Genomic DNA, 23,875 nt, shown 5'->3' on the forward strand with positions numbered 1-23,875 from the left:
TACAGGTCACATGTAATGGGAGTGCAGTACAGGAAGTGGCTTTGGTCTTTGGCTGCATTGGCTATATGGTGAGGGGACCCTATTTATGACGCATTTCAGTTGACCATTTCAGTTTGTTTGTGAGAGCCATTTCAGAAGGGAAGTGATGCCAACATAGGGGATCCTTGATATCCATGGTGTTAACAGCATTAGACCCGTGTCTAAGTCGAGTTTAGCCAGCGAGAGTGGAGTGGATGTTGTTGGTTAAACTACTTTAGGTCTTAGTAAACTAACTATACCCTCTAAGAAAAAAGGGTTCCATAGGGGTTCTTCGGCTTTCCCCAAAGGAGAACCCTTTTAGGTTCCAGGTAGAACCCTTTTTGGTTCCAGGTAAACCCCTTTTTGGGTTCCACTTGGTAAATATTTTCTTCTTCTTGAACTGCACTGTTGGTTAAGGGCTTGTAAGTAAGCGTTTCACGGTAAAGTCTACACTTGTTGTATTCGGAGCATGTGACAAATAACGTTTAATTTGATTTGATGTAGACCGGTCCGTGGAAAGGTTAAACTTAGAAACATGAAGGGTTATTCAAATGGTTATGCAATGGGGACAGCTGAAGAACCCTTTCAGGTCCTAGATAGCACCTACTATTTAAAGTGTTTCTACTTTTTTAGTTGACAAAAAAATGGGTTAGGAAGAACAAGTAGGGAAGTGAACTCCCATTGCTCAGGAACAATGCATATCTAAGGGCCCTATAAATAAAACAAGGACCTTATTAAATATGCAACACGTTCTCATTAACATATATTACCCTCGACAGACAACCACCCACAGTTTGCGGGAACCTTTTGCAGTGGAGATGTGAAGGTTTGAGATTCAAACGGTATGAATCCACAGGAGGTTGGTGGCACCTTAATTGGGGGAAACGGGCTCGTGGTAACGGCTGGAGCGGAATTAGTGGAATGGCATCAAATACATCAAACACATGGTTTCCGTGTGTTTGATGTCATTCCGTGTGTTTGATGCCATTCCGTGTGTTCCATTCCAGCCTCCACTCTATGAGACTTGATAGAGTGCACTTGGTGAACCTATTTAAATGAAGCATCAACATTATCATAGCTAATTTGAGCCGAGGGAACAATAATGAAAACTGAACGTGTGAAATACGGTCCTTGTGTAATAGGAACATTCCATTTTGCCTTACAAAAATAGGGCTTATATGTCTGAGAAAGGATATTTCTTTGCTTTCAGTCTGTTAAATGCTAATGTTATTTTAAACACATCTCACACTGCAATAACAAGAACACGAGCGTTCACGAGCACATAAATAAGATAACTAGTATGAAATGTTACATACGGTCACACGTCAAGAGGAGAAGGGATATGGCTTCTCCATTCAGGCTGGCCATGAAAGTCGTATGAAAATTAGCATGTTTAACCATGCGCCCCCATTACCCATATCGATGTGCGGAGCAATTTCTGCCAACAAATCTTTGTCACTTTGACAGTACCTTAACTCAATGGGAGCTGTAAATGCCAATGCCTGCCTCGGGCACTATAGAGAAGTGATGTGTCCTGGAGTTGGTGTCACCAGTGGTGTAAAGTACTTAAGTAAAAAATACTTGAAAGTACTACTTAAGTAGTTTTTTGTGTTATCTGTACTTTACTATTTATATATTTTTGACAACTTTTACTTTTACTTCACTATATTCCTAAAGACAATGATGTAGTTTTTTACTTCATACATTTTCCCTGACACCCAAAAGTACTCGTTACATTTTGAATGCTTAACAGGACAGAAAATGGTTCAAATCACACACTTATCACGAGAACATCCCTGGTCATCCCTACTGCCTCTGATCAGGGGGACTCACTAAACACAAATGCTTTGTTTTTAAATGACGCCTGAGTGTTGGAGTGCGACCCTGGCTATCCGTAAAATAAAAAAATAAAAAAAGCATTTGTGCCGTCTAGTTTGCTTAATATAAGGAATGTTTAATTATTTGTACTTTTACTTTTGATACTTAGGTATATTTTAGCAACTACATTTACTTTTGATACTTAAGCATGTATAAAAACAACTACTTTTAGACTCTCAGTATTTTACTTGGGCGACTTTCACTTTGACTTTTACTCAAGTATGAGAAATGACTACTTTTTTCACAACTGGGTGTCTCCAAACTTCACACCTTTGCTTGTCGGGGGAAACCTAGAATTATGCTTGGCTAGCAGACACTATCTCTGATTGACTGTAATGTACTCTGAATGTCTAATGGTACAATTATGGATAGAAACGCACCATATATACAGTACTTTATATATAGTTCAACTACGTTATGCTCATACTCTGGATCAGCATGATCTCACGACTCTCCCTGAAGCCTTCAAGAACACTACTAACCTCCGTACCTCCGTTGCCCTGGTGTAACTCGGCCTAACCTAACCTATCCGAACTCAACTCAGGGCTCTGGACTGGATCTTTACTCATATTATCAAATTGTAAGAAAAAAAAACAAGAAAGTGCTATTGATTTCAACTGACTTGAATTACGAAAAGATGCTGACAAAGAATTTCTCCAACTAGCTAGACACAGTGGCCCCAAGCAAGTAATCCCCTCTGCTGCCTGACAGTCAAGGCCCATGAGGGACCTAATTACAGACCTGCAATTTACAGCACCCAGTAGAATCACCACACTCCACGTCAGCTACTGTATAATGGATCAGCACGGAAATAATTCACAACAGTTGTCCTCAATGTGTGCAGCACTCAGGTTGACCTCTGGCTAGCGTCTACCCACCCTGTGCCCACACACACATGCCAAGCCACACAGCTGTCGCAGGGATCATATGCAGGACGCTTGGGCAATGTGATGATGTGGCAGAGATACTATGGAGAACATTGAACCGCTGACTCAGGGAAATATGCCAGCGCAGCATCCACCTCCTCACAAAGATCTGCATAAACAGACAGAAAACAGGCAACTTAGACAATGCCGCTCTAATGAACTCTGCTCTTCGAGGAGCGGGTTGTGTAGTTGTTTAACCTGTTGTAAGAGTGTGCAGCTTGTGTGCTAACACAGCATGTGTAATTTCGCACTGGGGCCCGGGTTAAAAGACTGTCATGATAAGAGCCTCTCAGCAAGCAGCATCTTGTTCCATAAATACTCTGTCAATCACAGGCGCTTTGTTTATGTAGCAGCTGTTTGGATGTAAAGCCGGGGGTAGAACAAAGAGAGAGTGGAGCGTCCTGGAGCGTTGCTCTGTGGGGGAAGGGGTTAAGCGGGATACAGACAGTACCACGTGTGCAACTTTCACTGGGGCCGGGGGTCAGCCGAGTTTGTCCCCCCGCAGTTTTATCATTGGAATGTGAGACAAAACTGGGCGTTGTGTGCTTTAGGACCATGCGGAGGCTTCCGAGTGGTCGGGTAGGCTGTTTGCTGCTCATTGACTATAGCTCAGCATTCAACAGCATAGTACCCTCCAAGCTCATCATGAAGCTTGAGGACCTGGGTCTCAACCCCGCCCTGTGCAACTGGGTTCTAGACTTCCTGACGGGCCGCCCCCAGGTGGTGAAGGCAGGAAACAACACCTCCACTATGCTGATCCTCAACACAGGGGCCCCACAAGGGTGAGTGCTCAGACCCCTCCTGTACTCCCTGTTCACCCATGACTGCGTGGCCACGCACGCCTCCAACTTAATCATCAAGTTTGCAGACGACACAACAGTAGTAGGCCTGATTACCAACAACAACGAAACAGCCTACAGGGAGGAGGTGAGGGCTCTGGGAGTGTGGTGTCAGGGAAATAGCCTCTCACTCAACGTCAACAAAACAAGGAGATGATCGTGGACTCCAGGAAACAGCAGAGGGCGCACCCCCCTATCCACATCGACGGGACCACAGTGGAGAAGGTGGAACGTTTTAAGTTCCTCGGCATACACATCACTGACAAACTGAAATTTTCCACCCACACAGACAGTGTGGTGAAGAAGGCGCAAAAGTGCCTCTTCAACCTCAGGAGGCTGAATAAATTTAGCTTGTCACCTAAAACCCTCAAAACCACCCAAAACCGCAGTGTTCTCCAGAGGGTGGTGCCGATGAGGGTGGTGCTGATGTCACAGGAAGGCCGACAACAACCACCCGAGGCACTGCCTGTTCACCCCGCTGCCATCCAGAAGGCGAGGTCAGTACAGGTGCATCAAAGCTGGGGCCGAGAGACTGAAAAACAGCTTCTATCTCAAGGCCATCAGACTGTTAAACAGCCGTCACTAACACAGAGAGGCTGCTGCCTACATACAGACTTGAAATCATTGGTCACCTTAATAAATAGAACACTAGTCACTTTAATAATGTCACTTTAATAACGTTTACATATCTTGCATTACTCATCTCATATGTATATACTGTATTCTATACTATCTATTATATCTTAGCCTACGCCGCTCTGTCATTGCTCATCCCTATATTATAGTATATTATAGCAAGAAAAAGTATGTGAAGCCATTGGAATTACCTGGATTTCTGCATAAATTTGTCATCAAATTTGATCTTATCTTCATCTAAGTCACAACAATAGAGACACATAGTGTGCTTAAACTAAAAACACAAAAATTATTATATTTGTCTTGTCCATGTTGAAAACATCATTTAAACATTCACATTTTAGGTTGGAAAAAGTATGTGAACCCCTAGGCTAATGACTTCTCCAAAAGCTAATTGGAGTCAGGAGTCAACTAACCTGGAGTCCAATCATTGAGACGAGATTGGAGATATTGGTTAGAGCTGCCTTGCCCTGTAAAAAACACTCACAAAATTAGAGTTTGCTATTCACAAGATGCATTGCCTGATGTGAACCATGCTTCGGACAAAAGAGATCTCAGAAGACGTAACATTAAGAATTGTTGACTTGCATAAAGCTGGAAAAGGTTACAAAAGTATCTCTAAAAGCCTGGATGTCCTTCAGTCCACGGTAACTCTACTCTCCCTGGGAGTGGCCCAAGAGCACAGCGCAGAATGCTCAACGAGGTTAAGAAGAGTCCTAGAGTGTCAGCTAAAGACTTACAGAAATCTCTGTAAAGTATGGTGGAGGGAGCATCATGGTTTGTAGCTGCTTTGCTGCCTCAGGGCCTGGACAGCTTGTTATCATCAATGGAAGAATTAATTCCCAAGTTTATCAAGACATTTTGGAGGAGAATGTTAGGCTATCTGTCCACCAATTGAAGCTCAACAGAAGTGAGGTGATGCAACAGGACAACGACCCAAAACACAGAATTAAATCAACAATAGAATGGCTTCAACAGAAGAAATTAGGCCTTCTGTAGTGGCCCAGTCAGAGTCCTGACCTCAACCCGATTGAGATGCTGTGGCATGACCTCAAGAGAGCAGTTCACACCAGACATCCCAAGAAAATTGCTTAACTGAAACAGTTTTATAAAGAGGAATGGTCCAAAATTCCTCCTGACCGTTGTGCAGGTCTGATCCGTAACTACAGAAAACGTTTGGTTGAGGTTATTGCTGCCAAAGGAGGGTCAACCTGTTATTAAATTCAAGGGTTCACATACTTTTCCCAACATGCACTGTGAATGTTTACACGGGGTGTTCAATAAAGACATGATAAAGTATAATTGTTTGTGTTATTAGTTTAAGCAGACTGTGTTTGTCTATTGTTGTGACCTAGATGAAGATCAGACCAAATTTTATGACCAATTTATGCAGAAATCCAGGTATTTCCAAAGGGTTCACATACTTTTTCTTGCCACTGTATGTATTTATTCTTATTCCATTACTTTACTTAGATTTGTGCGTATTAGGTATTTGTTGTGGAATTGATAGATATTACTTGTTAGATATTGCTGCACTGTCGGAACTAGAAGCACAAGCATTTCGGTACACTCGCAACACCAGCTGCTAACCATGTGTACGTGACCAATACACTTTGATTTGAGTTGAGGGGACGTTTCCACAGCAGCAGCTCTCCTTCTTAGTCGTGTATTAAATAATTGAACAAGTTATCAAGTGACAAGGCCAGAAAGGATATGATAGAGGAGCAGCTGGCAACAGTCCCCTCCCCTACCCCATCTCTCTCTCTGGGCTCTATAACCCACCTTCTCGGTGGCCTCTATAACCCACTCTCGCTCGGGTCTCCATAACTCTCTCTCTCTCTGGCCTCTTTAACTCACTATCTCTGTCCTCTATAACTATCGCTCTCTCTGGCCTCCATAACTAACTCGCTCTCTTTCTCCTTCTCTCTCTGGCCTCTATCTCTCTATCCCTGTCCTCTATAACTCTCTCGCTCTCTGGCCTCCATAACCCACCCTCTATCTGGCCTGTAACTCTCTCTCTGGCCTCTACAAATTCTCTCTCTATCACTGTTCTCTAAAACTCTCTCTCTGGCCTCCATAATTAACTCCCTCTCTCTCGGGCCTCTGTAACTCTCTCTCTCAGGCCTCTGTAACTCTCTCTCTCTCGGGCCTCTGTAACTATCTCTCTCTTTCTGGCCTCTAACTCTCTATAAGTCTCTCTCTGGCCTCTATAACCAACTATCTCTCTGACCTCCAACTCTTTCTATCTGTCCTCTATCTCTCTCTCTGTGTCCTCTATAACTCTCTCTCTCTGGCCTATATAACTCTCTCCCTCTCTCTCTGGAGTCTATAACCCACTCTCTCTCTGGCCTCTAACTATTTCTATCTATCCTCTATCTCTCTCTCTGGCCTCTCTCCTCCTCTAACTCCCTCTAACTAACTAAATCTCTCTCTCTGGCCTCTCTCTCTCTCCCTCTAACTCACTCTCTCTCTTGTGCCTCAGTAACTCTCTCTCTCTAATTGAAACTCTATATCTCTCTCTAACTCTATATCTCTCTCTAATTGAAACTCTATATCTCTCTCTAACTCTATATCTCTCTCTAATTGTAACTCTATATCTCTCTCTAATTGTAACTCTATATCTCTCTCTAATTGTAACTCTATATCTCTCTCTAATTGTAACTCTATATCTCTCTCTAACTCTATATCTCCAACTAACTCTATCTCCCTCTCTCTCTAATTGTGACTCTATATCACTCTCTAAATCTCTCTCTCTCTAACTCTATATCTCTCTCTAACTATATATTTCTCTAACTCTATATCTCCCTCTCTCTCTCTAATTGTAACTCTATATCTCTCTCTCACTCTATATCTCTCTCTCACTCTATATCTCTCTCTCTCTAATTGTGACTCTATATCACTCTCTAAATCTCTCTCTCTAACTCTATATCTCTCTCTAACTATATATTTCTCTAACTCTATATCTCCCTCTCTCTCTCTAATTGTAACTCTATCTCTCTCTAACTCTATATCTCTCTCTCACTCTATATCTCTCTCTCACTCTATATCTCTCTCTCACTCTATATCTCTCTCTCTCTAATTGTAACTATATATCACTCTCTAACTCTATATCTCTATCTCCAACTAACTCTATATCTCACTCTCTCAAATTATAACTCTATATCTCCCTCTCTCTCTATAATTGTAACTCTATATCTCTCTCTAACTCTATATCTCTCTCCCACTCTATATCTCTCTCTCTCTCTAATTGTAACTCTATATCACTCTCTAACTCTATATCCAACTAACTCTATATCTCACTCTCTCTCTCTCAAATTGTAACTCTATATCTCTCTCTAAATCTCTCTCTCTCTCTAATTGTAACTATATCTCTCTCTCTCTAACTCTATATCTCTCTCTAATTGTAACTCTATATCTCCAACTAACTCTATATCTCTAATTGTAACTCTATATATCTCTCTAACTCTATATCTCTCTAAATCTCTCTCTCTAACTCTATATATCTCTCTAATTGTAACTCTATATCTCTCTAAATCTCTCTCTCTAACTCTATATATCTCTCTAAATCTCTCTCTCTAACTCTACATATCTCTCTAAATCGCTCTCTCTAACTCTATATATGTCTCTAAATCGCTCTCTCTAACTCTATATATGTCTCTAAATCGCTCTCTCTAACTCTATATATCTCTCTAACTCTATATATCTCTCTAAATCTCTCTCTCTAACTCTAAATCTCTCTCTCTAACACTAACTCTATATCTCTCGCTGACCTCTGTAACACTCTCTCTTTCTGGCCCTTATAACGCTCTCTCTCTGGCCCTTATAACGCTCTCTCTCTCTGGCCTCTATAACTCTCTCTCTCTCTGGCCTCTATAACTCTCTCTCTGGCCTCTATAACTATCTCTCTGGCCTCTATAACTATCTCTCTCTCTGGCCTCTATAACTCTCTCTCTCTGGCCTCTATAACGCTCTCTCTCTGGCCTCTATAACTCTCTCTCTCTGGCCTCTATAACTCTCTCTCAACCTCTGTCTCACATTTTTACTATATTCCTCCCTCTCTCCCTGTATCTGCCCATCCCTCATCCTCTTGTCATGAATAGATCCTCTGCCTTTTGGGTTATTTATATGTTTTATATTTAGATCTGGACCAATCTACTCGAGTATCTTTGAGGTGAATGAGTTCGGGGATGTGACTCTCCCTGCGTAATTCTGATCATAAACTCGGCACACCCCCGTCTGCCTTTTCCGGCCCTTATCCCAACCTGATGTATGTCAGTAAAGTCTTAGCTCAGGAATCCTCTCGACCGGCACACTAACCTTGGCAGCACTAATGCTAATGTGGATGGATGGATGTACACAGGCCCAGATGTGGCATCATGGCCTGGTGACACTGAGCGGGATAGGTCTGTATAGATCCCACCGTCTGATAGGAGAGGATGCAGATGGTTACAGAGAACATTGTTATTTATATCATCCACCCGACAGGCTGCTCTAGGCTGGAAGGGGGAGTGGGAGAACACTGATATTCACAATGTTTGCTGTGTGTCATGGTTGATTTGCTGGCCAAGTGCTGCGCCCACTAGGACTAATATAAAGGTCCAGACAGAAATATGTGACTTTGGACGTGTACAGCACAGGAGCTGACCTGGCAGTGAGGTCTGTCCCAGCCCGACACAGTGCAGTAGCTATCCATTAATACCCCCCATCTAATCAGGCAGTGAGTGGCACCAATCCAGCTGCCTGGCAGCAGAGGTCAGAAGCAGGCTGATTGAGATTCTGGCCGCTCACTAGGCAGGATGCAGCGGGATTGAGTCACCTCGGAATGCGGCAGCCGGGAGGAGGAGGAACAGTCCCACAGAGCCAGATCTGTTCCCCGGAGGGGATTCGGAAAGGGATTAGTTCAGTCTGTGGCAGTGGTTACAGCAAATAGAGAGAGAGAGAGAGACAGGTGGTGGGGCGAGAATATAGAGCACAGAATACAGGCCAGAATATGAAGTCAAAGGAAGGCCAACTGTTGAGATAAAATAAATGGGGCGTAGGAATTTAAGGTTGACTTGTGTAATAACAGGCCGTGGGACTTTTTAAATCCCCATAATCCATCAGCGAATGATATTGCATCTTCTGTAGCCAACCTAGTTAGATAAGATAAGGTTAAGGTGACCCTAACACTAACCCTAACCCATTACTCCCATCTTAGTGTAAAATGGCAAACACAAAGGAACTGAAAGACTCTCATTTGCCTACCTAGTAATTAGGAATTCAAATTAGATCCTTCCTAAACCTGGCAAGCAAAATATTGCAATTACAATCTTACATTTTAAACGGTGAGGTGCCATCGATGTGTCATCCTCTCGCTTTGATGTCCTCCAAACGAATAAGAAAGGTCAAATAGACAACTGGCGTAATTAGTGAGATAATAATAGTTGTACAATATATGGAATACGAATTTGCTAATAATAAAATTAGGGGGAAATTTGAAAATGATACATTGTCAGTTTCCCTCTTTTCTTGCACAGCCACAGTAACAACCAACATGAGATGCAGAAGGCATCCCCAGGTCCAACAATAGCCATAGAGCCCAAGGTTCCATCTTGAAGAATGGCTTCTGGCGTGAAGATGGGGGAGTGATGGACTCCCACTTTAGTCATAAGCCTGGTCTGCAAATCTGTTCCATCACAGTGGGTGGTAACAAGGGGGGGGGGGGGGGCTTGGTCAAATATACTTCCACGGCAGCCTATTTGGGTTTGATAAGGATCAATTGGTAAGCGACATGCTGGGCTAATTGCGGATCCACAGCGCAAAAAGGACCATTGTGATGCAATAGAGCTACGCTTGTGGAGAGCTACACTTAGTGGTGTTAAGTACTGGATGGAGTGGAGGGGTGGGGGTTGAGGGGTTAAGGGGTGGCACTAGTGATGGGAGTGGGGTTATGAGCACTGTGGAGCTGACGTACATGATGAGCAGGGAAAGCGGTGTCATTAAATAAGGGATCTGGTAGCTGGCTGTGATGTTAGTCTTTGTCGAACATAATTATACATGCATAAAACACACTTCCTGTAAATCACGCTCCCTATGCTCATCGGGGATTCAGCACTTCCTGTCGTCATCATACAGCACCATGCTGACGACCAGCCTATTCCAGTGCAGAACTATCTGCCTCAATCCCAGGGAGAAATGCATCAAAAAACGTCATCAAAGATACACATTTGGTGCTGTGGCCTCTTCTTTTGGAGAAGGCCCAACCATAACACACAGTTGGAAAAGCCTTGTCCAAAAAGACTCATTTCACTGATGCAGGGATAGAATCAACAACACATTATTGACTGTTGATGCAAGTAAGCGCGTAGCCATTGTGAAACGATCAGCGTGAGAGCAGCTAATGAAGGCCAGGTTTCCTGGCGTAGCTGGCAGGAAGCCTTGTCAAAGACGCCAGCTACATCAAGGTACAAGAACAGGAACCCGAGAAAAAGGTATTAATACGTGTCTGACACATCCATCTCAACACACTTTTACGTGTGATGAAAACACCTTGCACATTTTGAGGATCACATCAACTTGACCAAGTTTTCACATTAGCATACAGCTATTGCTGAAGTGCGGTCTTTTTTTTACTCTCTATCTTGGAGCATTATGTGGTTTTCCTGACACCGGGACCCTTGGGGGTGAAGAGACTTAATTACCCCGCTGAAGTGTTCGCTAACATGCCATCCTGATTGATAAGCCCAGGCCTTTGAGCTAGACTTGAAATGATTCATGGACTTAAGGACTGAATGGAAGAACACCTGTTAAATAAGTGCTTACTTATCAACAGATCAGGTGATTGGTCCAAAACTGCTGAAATCTAGCACCTCCGTGGACATTGTAACTAGTAGCCTATAGGCTGTGCTCGACCGAGAACAACTCTGACCATTATTTCCCAAAACGTTAATGAGACCCTCCGACAGGCGATTACTAATGACGACAGAGCTCATTTTTTTTTTAACACAGAAGCGATATCGTACTTTACCATTCATTTCAAAAATGCATCATGGAATATGCATGCACCTCTCATCATTAAGTTGATCTGCGATCATAGTGAAATGTTGTTCAACTGTGTTCATTTGAGACACGTTCATTTTGGGAGATTTCAGGAACTAACTCCAACAGTTCCTTTTTGACTTGCCATGATTTGCGGTACATGTTTTACGGTCTCCGAGTAGAAAACACATTTTAGCTGTAAAATAATTTTTCTGGAAAATCCAACTGATTTCAGGAAAATCCATACAAACACTTCCAAGGCCAGGATGCTCCACTAGGCCTATTCTCACATTTAAATGGTGAACCCAGGAGCAGATGGGGCAGCCATGTGCCGTACTATAGAGTGATGCTGGCACTGACAGCCACAGGCTGGCGCTATGATGTCCTCACCAGCAACATGGAAACTACATGGGCGGAGGGCACTGTCATTTCATGTGTCCCTGCCTGTCGCCTGTCGTTGAGACAGAAGGTTAGAGGGTGGGAGAAGGGATGGAGGGGGGGGGGGAAGGAGAGAGAATCTGGCATCCATCATCGGCTATCCATCCATCATTGCGGGACAAAGGACGCCAGACAGCACTAATAGATCTCGAGAGATACAGTACCCCGGGAGCGCCTACACTCTTTGTTAATTTGAGGACAGCGTATCTCAAGAATCCCATGTCAAGTGTTATTTGTCACCTCCGGGCACACAGCAGAATGATAAAGGGAGGGAGATAACAGTCCAGACATGCACACAGATCCGTGGCAGCTGTTGAACAACACAGAGCCAAAATCAGCCTAACCATTAACACACACAGGGAGTGGATCAATCCAAGAATGCAGAGGGCAGAGGACATGTAACTGCCAAAATAAAGAAAACACCAACATAAAGTGTCATAAAAGGGCGTCGAGCCACCATCAGCCAGAACAGCTTCAATGCACGTTGGCATAGAGTGTACAAGTGTCTGGAACTCTATTGGAGGAATGTGACAACCTTCTCCCACGAGAAATTCCATCATTTGGTGTTTTGTTGATAGTGGTGTAAAACACTGTCTCAGGTGCCGCTCCAGAATTACCCCTGGGACCGTGCTCCCACCCATCCAGGACATCTACTCGAAACAGTGCCTGAGGAAGGCCTGCAGCATCATCAAGGACCCCCCACACACTAGCCGTGAGCTGTTCATTCCCTCACCATCGGACAGACGGTATCGGAGCATGAGGTCTGATATCAACAGGATCAGAGACAGTTTCAATCTACAAGCCATCAGACTGCTGAACACTTGAACTGGACTGACCACCTTCACTGACTCTCTGCACACACTATATATATATATATATATATATATATATATATATATATATATATATATATATATATATATATACAGTTGAAGTCGGAAGTTTACATACACTTTACATACACAGGTTGGAGTCATTAAAACTTGTTTTTCAAACACACCACATATTTCTTGTAAACAAACTATAGTTTTGGCAAGTCGGTTAGGACATCTACTTTGTGAATGACACAAGTAATTTTTCCAACAATTGTTTACAGACAGATTATTTCACTGTATCACAATTCCAGTGGGTCAGAAGTTTACATTCACAAAGTTGACTGTGCCTTTAAACAGCTTGGAAAATTCCAGAAAATGATGTCATGGCTTTAGAAGCTTCTGATTGGCTAATTGACATAATTTGAGTTAATTGAAGGTGTACCTGTGGAAGTATGTCAATGCCTACCTTCAAACTCAGTGCCTCTTTGCTTGACATCATGGGAAAATCAAAAGAAATCAGCCAAGACCTCAGAAAAAAACTTGTAGATCTCCACAAGTCTGGTTCATCCTTGGGAGCAATTTCCAAACGCCTTAAGGTACCACGTTCATCTGTACAAACAATAGTACACAAGTATAAACACCATGGGACCACGCAGCTGTTCCGAGACACATTCTGTCTCCTAGAGATGAACGTACTTTGGTGCGAAAAGTGCAAATCAATCCCAGAACAATAGCAAAGGACCTTGTGAAGATGCTGGAGGAAACAGGTACAAAAGTATCTATATCCACAGTAAAACAAGTCCTATATCGACAGAACCTGAAAGGCCGCTCAGCAAGGAAGAAGCCACTGTTCCAAAACCGCCATAAAAAAGCCAGACTACGGTTCGCAACTGCACATGGGGACAAAGATCGTACTTTTATGAGAAATGTCCTCTGGTCTGACGAAACAAAATAGAAGTGTTTGGCCATAAAAACCATTGTTATGTTTGGAGGAAAAAGAGGGAGACTTGCAAGCCGAAGAACAACATCCCAACCGTGAAGCACGGGGGTGGCAGCATCATGTTGTGGGGGTCCTTTGCTGCAGGAGGGACTGGTGCACTTCACAAAATAGATGCCATCATGAGGTAGGAAAATTATGTGGATATATTGAAGCAACGTCTCAAGACATCAGTCAGGATTTTAAAGCTTGGTCGCAAATGGGTCTTCCAAATGGACAATGACCCCAAGCATACTTCCAAAGTTGTGGCAAAATGGCTTAAGGACAGCAAAGTCAAGGTATTCCATCACAAAGCCCTAACCTCAATCCCATAGAAAATCTGTGGGCAGAACTGAAAAAGCGTGTGTGATCAAGGCCTACAAATCTGACTCAGTTACACCAGCTCTGTCAGGAGGAATGGGACAAAATTCACCCGACTTATTGTGGGAAGCTTGTGGAAGGCAACCTCAAACATTTGACTGAAGTAAAACAATTTAGAAGACAATGCTACCAAATACAAAATGAGTGTATGTAAACTTCTGACCCACTGGGAATGTGATGAAAGATATAAAAGCCTAAATAAATTATTCTCTACTATTATTCTGACATTTCACATTCTTAAAATGAAGTGGCGATCCTAACTGACCTAAGACAGGGAATTTTTACTAGGATTAAATGTCAGGAATTGTGAAAAACGGAGATTAAATGTATTTGGCTATGGTGTATGTAAACTTCCGACTTCAACTGTGTGTCTATATATATATCACACATACACACACACAAAGTGCATTCGGAAAGTATTCAGAACCCTTGATTTTTACCAAATTTTGTTACGTTATAGCCTTATTCTGAAAATGATTAAATCGTTTTTTTCATCATCAATCTACACACAATACACATAATGACAAACCAAAAACATTTTTTTAGAAATGTTTGCAAATCTATTACATATATAAAATGTTCAAGGACATTCAGAGACTTGTCCCGAAGCCACTCCTGCGTTGTTTTTGCTGTGTGCTTAGGGTCGAGGTCCTGAGTGCTCTGGAGCAGATTTTCATCAAGGATCTCTCTGTTCCGTTCATCTTTCACTCGATCCTGACTAGTCTCCCAGTCCCTGCCGCTGATGAACATCTCAACAGCATGATGCTGCCACCACCATGCTTCACCATAGGGATGATGCCAGGTTTCCTCCAGACGTGACGCTTGGCATTCAGGCCAAAGAGTTCAATCTTGTTTTCATCAGACCAGAGAATCTTGTTTCACATGGTCTGAGAGTCTTTAGGTGCCTTTTGGCAAACTCCAAGTGGGCTGTCATGTGCCTTTTACTGAGGAGTGGCTTCCGTCTGGCCAATCTACCATAAAGGCCTGATTGGTGGAGTGCTGCAGAGATGGTACCCCCATCTCCATAAAGGAACTCTCGAGCTCTGTCAGAGTGACCATCAAGTTCTTGGTCACCTCCCTGACCAGGGCCCTTGAGTTTGAGTTTGAGTTTATTTTTACAGGGACAGTGCACATTAATCAACGTTTCAGTAAAAGTGCCGGTTTTAGCCAGCCGGCTAATTTTCAACCGCAGTCCCTGGGCAGGTTATTAAAAACAATTACAATATAGACAATAGCAACATAGAACAAGACATAGCATACAGACATAGCAACATAGGCCAAGCAAGACGTAGCAACATAGAACAAAAAGCAGCAAGACAAAATTCATAAAAGCAACAAAGTGTTTCCACACCTCACAAGTTACAGACAACAGACATCGAAAGCGGCAACACAAAGCTAGGGACCATGTTCACAAATCTGATTGACCTTTAGCCATGTCTTCAAGCATTTTGTGAAAGTGTGATATGTGGTGCAGTTATGTGTGTCTGATGGCAGTGTATTCCAGACAAGGGAAGCTCTCACAGAAAAAGCAGATTTACTAAAGGTGCTTTTCCTTAGGGGAACTACACAGTCACCTCTCATGGCAGACCTTGACCTTCTCCCCCGATTTCTCAGATTGGCCGGGTGGCCAGCTCTAGGAAGAATATTGGTAGTTCCAAACTTCTTCCATTTAAGAATGATGGAAGCCAATGTGTTCTAGGGGACCTTCAATGCTGCAGAAATGTTTTGGTACCCTTCCCCGGATCTGTGCCTCGACACAATCATGTCTCGGAACTCTATGGACAATTCCTTCAACCTCATGGCTTGGTTTTTGCTCTGATATGCACTGTCAACTGTGGGACCTTATATAGACAGGTGTGTGCCTTTCCAAATCATGTCCAATCAATTAAATCTACCGCAGCTGTACTCCAATCAAGTTGTAGAAACATCCCAAGGGTGCACCTGAGCTCAATTTCGAGACTCATAGCAGAGGGTCTGAATACTTAAGGTTTTTGTTTTTTATACATTTGCAAAAAATGTCCAAAAAACTGTTTTCACTTTGTCATTATGGGGTATTGTGTGTAGATTGAGGAGGAAAAATGAAATGTAATCCATTTTAGAATAATGCTGTAACGTAACAAAATGTGGAAAAACTGGCAGCTTCATTAAATAGTACCCACAAAACACCTCAACGTCAATAATGAAGAGGCCCAGGATGCTGTTGCAAAGGAAACGCCATGTCTCAGACTGGCCAATAAAAAGAAAAGATTAAGATGGGCAAAAAAACACAGACACTGGACAGAGGAACTCTGCCTAGAAGGCCAGCATCCCGGAGTCGCCTCTTCACTGTTGACGTTGAGACTGGTGTTTTGTGGGGTACTATTTAATAAAGCTGCCAGTTGAGGACTTGTGAGGCATCTGTTTCTCAAATTAGACACTCTAATGTACTTGTCCTCCTATTCAGTTGTGCACCGGGGCCTCCCACTCCTCTTTCTATTTTGGTTAGAGTCAGTTTGAGCTGTTCTGTGAAGGGAGTAGTACACGGCGTTGTACGAGATCTTCAGTTTCTTGGCAATTTCTCGCATGGAAGAGCCTTAATTTCTCAGAACAAAAATAGACTGACGAGTTTCAGAAGAAAGTTAATTGTTTCTGGCCATTTTGAGCCTGTAATCGAACCCACAAATGCTGATGCTCCAGATACTCAACTAGTCTAAAGAAAGCACGTTTTATTGCTTCTTTAAATCAGCAAAACAGTTTTCAGCTGTACTAACATAATTGCAAAAGGGTTTTCTAATGATCAATTAGCCTTTTAAAATGATAAACTTGGATTAGCTAAAACTATGTGCCATTGGAACACAGGAGTCTACAGTCAATCACGGATTACAAAAAGAAAACCAGCCCCGTCGCGGACCAGGATGTCTTACTCCCAGACAGACTAAAAAACTTCTTTGCTCGCTTTGAGAACAATACAGTGCCACTGACACGGCCCGCTACCAAAACCTGCGGACTCTCTTTCACTGCAGCCAACGTGAGTAAAACATTTAAACGTGTTAACCCTCGCAAGGCTGCAGGCCCAGACACATCCCCAGCCGCGTCCTCAGAGCATGTGCAGACCAGCTGGCTCGTGTGTTTACAGACATATTCAATCAATCCTTATCCCAGTCTGCTGTTCCCGCATGCTTCAAGAGGGCCACAATTGTTCTCAACCCCGCCCTGTGCAACTGGGTACTGGACTTCCTGATGGGACGCCCCTAGATGGTGAGGGTAGGTAACAACATCTCCACCCCGCTGATCCTCAACACTGGGGCCCCACAAGGGTGCGTTCTGAGCTCTTTCCTGTTCACCCACTACTACGCCTCCAACTCAATCATCAAGTTTGCAGACGACACTACAGTGGTAGGCTTGATTACCAACAACGACGAGACGGCCTACAGGGAGGAGGTGAGGGCCCTCGGAGTGTGGTGTTAGGAAGATAACCTCACACTCAATGTCAACAAAACAAAGGAGATGATAGTGGACGTCAGGAAACAGCAGAGGGAGCACCCCCCTATCCATATCGATGGGACAGTAGTGGAGAGGGTAGTTAGTTAAGTTCCTCGGCATACACATCACAGACAAACTGAATTGGTCCACCCACACAGACAGCGTGGTGAAGAAGGCACAGCAGCGCCTCTTCAACCTCAGGAGGCTGAAGAAATTCGGCTTGTCACCAAAAGCACTCACAAACCTTTACAGATGCACAATCGAGAGCATCCTGTCGGGCTGTATCACCGCCTGGTACGGCAACTGCTCCGCCCACAACCGTAAGGCTCTCCAGAGGGTAGTGAGGTCTGCACAACGCATCACCGGGGGCAAACTACCTGCCCTCCAGGACACCTACACCCCCCGATGTCACAGGAAGGCCATGAAGTTCATCAAGGACAACAACCACCCGAGCCACTGCCTGTTCACCCCGCTACCTTCCAGAAGGCGAGGTCAGTACAGGTGCATCAAAGCAGGGACCGAGAGACTGAAAAACAGCTTCTATCTCAAGGCCATCAGACTGTTAAACAGCCACCACTAACATTGAATGGCTGCTGCCAACATACTGACTCAACTCCAGCCACTTTAATAATGGAAAAATGTATGTAAAAATGTTTCACTAGCCACTTTAAACAATGCCACTTAATATAATGGTTACACACCCTACATTACTCATCTCATATGTATATACTGTACTCTATACCATCTACTGCATCTTGCCATCTTTATGTAATACATGTATCACTAGCCACTTTAAACAATGCCACTTTTATATGTTTACATACGCTACATTACTCATCTCATATGTATATACTGTACTCTATACATATGTATATACTGTACTCTCTACTGCACCTTGCCTATGCCGTTCTGTACCATTCATATATTTTTATGTACATATTCTTCATCCCTTTACACTTGTGTGTATAAGGTAGTTGTTGTGAAATTGTTAGGATAGATTACTCGTTGGCTATTACTGCGTTGTCGGAACTAGAAGCACAAGCATTTCGCTACACTCGCATTAACATCTGCTATACATGTGTATGTGACAAATAAAATTTGATTTGAGTGATGGTTGCTGATAATGGACCTCTGTAGATATTCCATCAAAAAAATCAGCCGTTTCTAGCTACAATAGTCATTTACAACATGAACAATGTTTACACTGTATTTCTGATCAATTTGATGTTATTTTAAATGGACAAAAATGTGCTTTTCCTTTAAAAAAAAGGATATGTCTAAGTGACCCCAAACTTTTGAACGGTAGTGTGTGCATGTGTATATATATATATATATATATATATATATATATATATATATATATATATATATATATATTGATGTGACATAGAGCTGGGAATTGCCAGGGACCTTACAATACGATTATCACGATACTTAGGTGTCGATGCGATATGTATTGCAATTTTCACTGTTCCGATACCGTAATTTTACTGCGATTCCATGTTAAAAACATATTTCTCACCACATGTCTGCCGCAGAGGGACAAGAGAGAGCCACGACATAACGAGTTTTGATCAGTCCTGGAAATAAAAGTGCTGAAAACATACTGGCTCCTTATTTAAAAAGAAGATGGAGAACAAGCTGTGGTTCAGTGAAGGTACAGACAACGAGCGGAACAATAATATTGCGATATTGTCAATACAATACGATATTCGTCCAAAATAATATCCCGATATTTTACTGAATCAATTGTTTTCCTCCATCACTAATGCTACACATACAACTGCTGCTACCAGACTTATAATGATTGCTAAAAACTTGCGCCCCGAAACCCCCTTCCCCAAAACACATGTACATTTTGGACTGCAAATTGTGGCTTCCTGTATTATACTTATGCTAATATGTTTTCTTATCTTTCCTTATTTCTTATTGTTGTTGCATTGAGAAGTAACCTGCAAGTTAGCATTTCATTGGACAGTGTATACCATGCAGTACATATGACTAATAAAACTTGAAACTTGAGAACTTCAATAAGTGTTCAACTGGGTTGAGATCTGGTGACTCAGATGACCATGGTATATGGTTTATATCGTTTTCATGCTCATCAAACCATTCAGTGATGGTTTGATGAGGATGTGGGCCTTGTCATCCTATGGGGGTATAGCCATGGTCGCTGAAATAATGGCCTGCCCTGCATGTATATGCATGCCCCTAACACCTCAGCTCCACTATACGCATTGAGTTGCTTTGCCATCAGCGTCAGGACAATGTGACGTTCTACCTGTTACACAGAATGCGTTGTTTTTAGAGAGAAGAGGAGCAGAAGCTAAGAGCGTCTATATTCTATTTCCCCTACTGTACTGTTCCATTATGTATAAGTGCAATAGCTTTTGTCCAGTTTTTCGCAAGTATTAATTCAATTGTTGCTAATGGTTGTACTAAATTATCTTCTAATTACACAAGTGGATTTCGTTTACATTGTGAACATAGTCAATGTAGCTTGACTTCATAAATCTTAGTAAAATAACCAGTGGTGTATACTCGAGGCCATACAATAATCAACTTTATTTCTCCTTATTTCTTTAAGGAATGATAGAATGAACTGGCGCGTCAGCCATCGAGAATTGAACCTTGGCCATTCTTGAGCTTGGACGCTGCAACGCGAGCGCAACATGGGCGGCACAGCAGCTTTGATTGATTTCAAAGGAAGCATTCCCTCAATTCCTGATGGCTGATGGCAATGCCGGATGCCCGATGGTTGTGGTGTAGCAGGGCCGTACACCTCTGTGGAACCACCTGCTTTCATTATTTTGGCAGTTACATGTATCTAACCAGGCAAACATGCATGTGTTATCTGACCTGGATTGTTTAGTAGCATATTAACTTTGTTCCCACAGATATAAGAACATTGTCATGTGAAGCATAACTGACTTCAGCTCATGTGAGGAGGGAGCTGCAAGCTGCATCTGGTGCTCCGTGGCCCCCTACCTGCAGTACAAAATAAGACATTATCAGGCACTGCAGCTTGACATTCAGAACACTCCTCGCTGGATTTACGGTAGACAGGACATACAGCTAGGTGCTGCATCAGTGGAGAAAAGAATGCACTGCCATGAGTGGGCAATGAAGAGGAGAGACCTCGGGCGGCGGCCAAAAGCCGAATTGCACAAGCTCAACGACGTGTATTAGGCTAACAGCCAAGTAGCTCAGGTGGAACATATTCATTAGAAGTGGCCCTGTGTTATGTAATGCCAAGGGAGGCGAATGATTAAAAGTCATTTTGAATTATTGAAGAAACATAGGTCCACCACGGTGCAATACAAGATAAAAAAAAAAGGGTAGACAAGACGAAATTGTGTTACTGCTCATCACATTACTCATCACATTACTCATACGCAGAGGCATGTCTTAAACTTCCTCCTCCCAGGGTGCAATGGACTTGACGTTGTGGGGAACATGAGTGTCCCAACATAAATGCCATATAGCCGTGTGGAATTGCAACGTGATTGGAGATCGATTTTTTTTCAGACACGGTCTCGCCCCTTTTTCTGTCTTTTTGAAATGGATCAACACAAATACACACGTAGGCTCGGTTCCGTTCAGTCGACGTTGTTTTAAAATAAGTTCCGATGCATTCTTCATAATTAACACTTTCTTCACATTGTAGGCTACCATCTCCATTGGCCAGAGTGTACTTGACACACAATCGAATCGATTTAGAAAATGCAATGGCTCTAACGCAACGTAACAAGCATATTTCCCAAAGTCGCCAAGCAGTTTGGTGTGCTGTAAGAGTGCATGCAGTACTTGTCACAAATCAAGACAGATTTGATTTGATGATCGGATGAAAGAATGTTAGTGGTAAATATCTGGATGGGGGAACAAACTTGATAATGACCATATCTACATTTCCTGTGGTTGTTTATGTCGTGAGACAATCAAACGAAACTAGAGTAGTCACCTTTCTCCTAACGAATGGTGCAATTGCCTATCCATAGACCATTACGCAGCATTCTGTTGTAGACCCCCACCAAGTCAAACAAACCACACCTGATCCACACCTCGTAATAGCCTACCATGAAAAATGCAATTACAAACGGAACTCCACTATAACGTAACAGCTCAATGTGACAATACTTGTACCTCTGTAGAAACAATGATCACTTTTTGCTTACTATGTTTTGTCCGAATTGAAAATCTTGCATATGAGAAAACAATGAAATCATGATGATAGATGGTTACCTCTATTCCTGAGACTGATGTTGTCTCTCCGTTATATGTCAATCTCCAGTAGGCTATGCCACGAGGTAAATGGCCCGAGTAGATTTTACCAATAAATGCATCGATTTGCTGCTGGTCTGCTTCCCCAGTAACAGAGTGAAGAAGCAGCACAATCAGCCAAGATTTCTGGACTTGGTGCGCAAAGAACAGTCACTTGCACCACGGAGGGCAGTTGCGTTGCAATTAGTTCCCACATATATTATCACACAAATGAGTAGCATCTGTGCGTGCGATTTCCAAGTCTGACATTTCTTACTTTTTAGCTTCAAATGAGCCGACCCAGACGGAAGAGCCCTGTTTCCCAATGTTTTCTGCAGAAGACAACGGACATTCTAAATAGTGGCAGTGATTGTAAAATAATCTGCCGAGTCCATCATATCCGAGCCCCGACTTCGATCGTTAGTAGCCTTGTTGAGGCAAGAATATCCGTGTCAGGTATACATCCTTTGAGCGAAGACTTAGAAGTTCAGTCGGTAGTGTCTGGTGCTAACCTGACGACTCACACTACATGCCGCTGCTCTGTAGTTCGCGGAGAATAAACTAACGTCCGTGGGCGTGGCGTACCGTTTGGCCCGAGCTAAGAGTCTGGATAGCCAAGCAAATTCTCTCCACAGCTACATGCCGCAGCCGGCCAACAAACTCTTTACACCTCCTACTTCTATTGTCAAAATGGTACTGCGTTTATGGGATTACAATTCGGAAATTCAAATCATGCCATCGAGCGTGGTGTTTTGCTTTAAGAGACAGTGTATTGACTGCCGTCAAAGATTACGTTGTATTGACATGGAAGTCTTGATCACAAAACAGAGGACTCCTTAAATAGCAAATAAAATAGCACACCATTTATGATGATGATGCGAGCGCTTTGATGAAGCGTCTACTTTAACCAACCCACAGCAGGGAGTGGATTACTGTGCTCAATTTACATGTTTGAGATTTTATAGGATTATTTGAACGTGCGCAATTATAGGATTAATTTGAGGAAATGTTCTACACGCAAACCGCTATATTTTCTAAGAGCCATATGATGGCGTTGTTTCAGAAAGGAGCTAAAATATGTGGTCGAAATGTGTGTCCTTTCTGACACATGTAGATTGTAAATGTAATATAGCCTAATATATTTACCCTCCCTGTTGTGTTCGTTTCATGTTAATTAATTATGTGTTCCCGCTCCAAAATGACCACCCCATTATAGCTGATTATAAATCCATAATAATACATATATTATCACCTAATGTTGTGTTACATATTTTTATCAACTTAAGTTCTTGTGAACATTACAAGTTTTGAACTTCTATTTGCTATTTATGGCCTGTAGGCCTCATTGACCTGAGCTCATACAACTCGTTTTTTAAGTTAAAAAAAGCGTAATGTATGGATTATTTTGACTATAACAAATACTCAGAGGAAACATATTGTGCTATTTATCACAGACTACTTTGTGTCAAAGTTTAACAAGGACTCTCTCCTCCTCATCAGTGTCATGATCACAGTTATGATCAAGAGCCTCACATACAGTGTATCGTTTGGTCATTGTGCTGCCACAGAATGAATTGTGAGCAAGGCCTCAAAAAAGCTTTTATATACCGGAGCTGCAAGAAAAGTTCTATATATTATTGAAACAATGTTGAGATTGTCTGTGAGAATACCAACAGGTGTGGTTCCCGTGGGGGAAAGATTATTTTGGGGAAAGGTTCCCGTGGGGGTTGTCATGGAAGCCAAGAAGGGGAGTGAGGTGTGTGTGTGCTCAAATACACATGCATGTGAGGGTTTGGCAGAGGAAGTGTGTCCATCTGATGAATAGGCATGTGCCTGAACTCAATTTTATACACTAATTGTAGTCTCACCCACTAATTTCTAACGACCTTTTGACCGGGAACACCACAGGTCTACAAAAGTTAAATAAAACACCCACAATGTTATGAAAATCATCAAAATGTGCTTTGTGTGATCAGATGCTTGGAACTTCATGACAATCAGATTAAAGGAAAGTTGTAAATCGGTCCAATTCAACCGGAACAGAGCAGGAGGGTTAAGTTAGTATTGATTAAGAAAGTATACCACACCGGTAAAAAAACATGATTTCAGGGTCCAGAGGCGCTGTATCACTAGTCAGTTCAGAACCATGGACAGCGTCGAGCATGCATAGAAATTCAGCACCGTTTTCTCACAAAGTAACATGGACAGCAGCACGCTTTAGGTCTGAAA

At 42.7% G+C, this 23,875-nt stretch overlaps 1 protein-coding gene across 4 annotated transcripts in view; it reads right to left on the bottom strand.

Moving 5' to 3' along the window:
* LOC129832347 (leucine-rich repeat and fibronectin type III domain-containing protein 1-like protein) overlaps positions 1-22,502 on the bottom strand; it is a 124,552-nt gene extending 102,050 nt beyond the window's left edge. The window contains exon 1 of one of the 4 annotated variants that reach the window (XM_055896353.1): positions 21,629-22,502. The gene's annotated coding sequence lies outside the window, so the exon portion shown is untranslated. The remainder of the gene's footprint in view (positions 1-21,628) is intronic. The other 3 variants (XM_055896352.1, XM_055896351.1, XM_055896350.1) reach the window with 3 other exon arrangements.
* Positions 22,503-23,875: the final 1,373 nt, after the last annotated feature.

Source organism: Salvelinus fontinalis, chromosome 33, assembly GCF_029448725.1.
Source record: "Salvelinus fontinalis isolate EN_2023a chromosome 33, ASM2944872v1, whole genome shotgun sequence".
NCBI classification, from domain to species: domain Eukaryota; kingdom Metazoa; phylum Chordata; class Actinopteri; order Salmoniformes; family Salmonidae; genus Salvelinus; species Salvelinus fontinalis.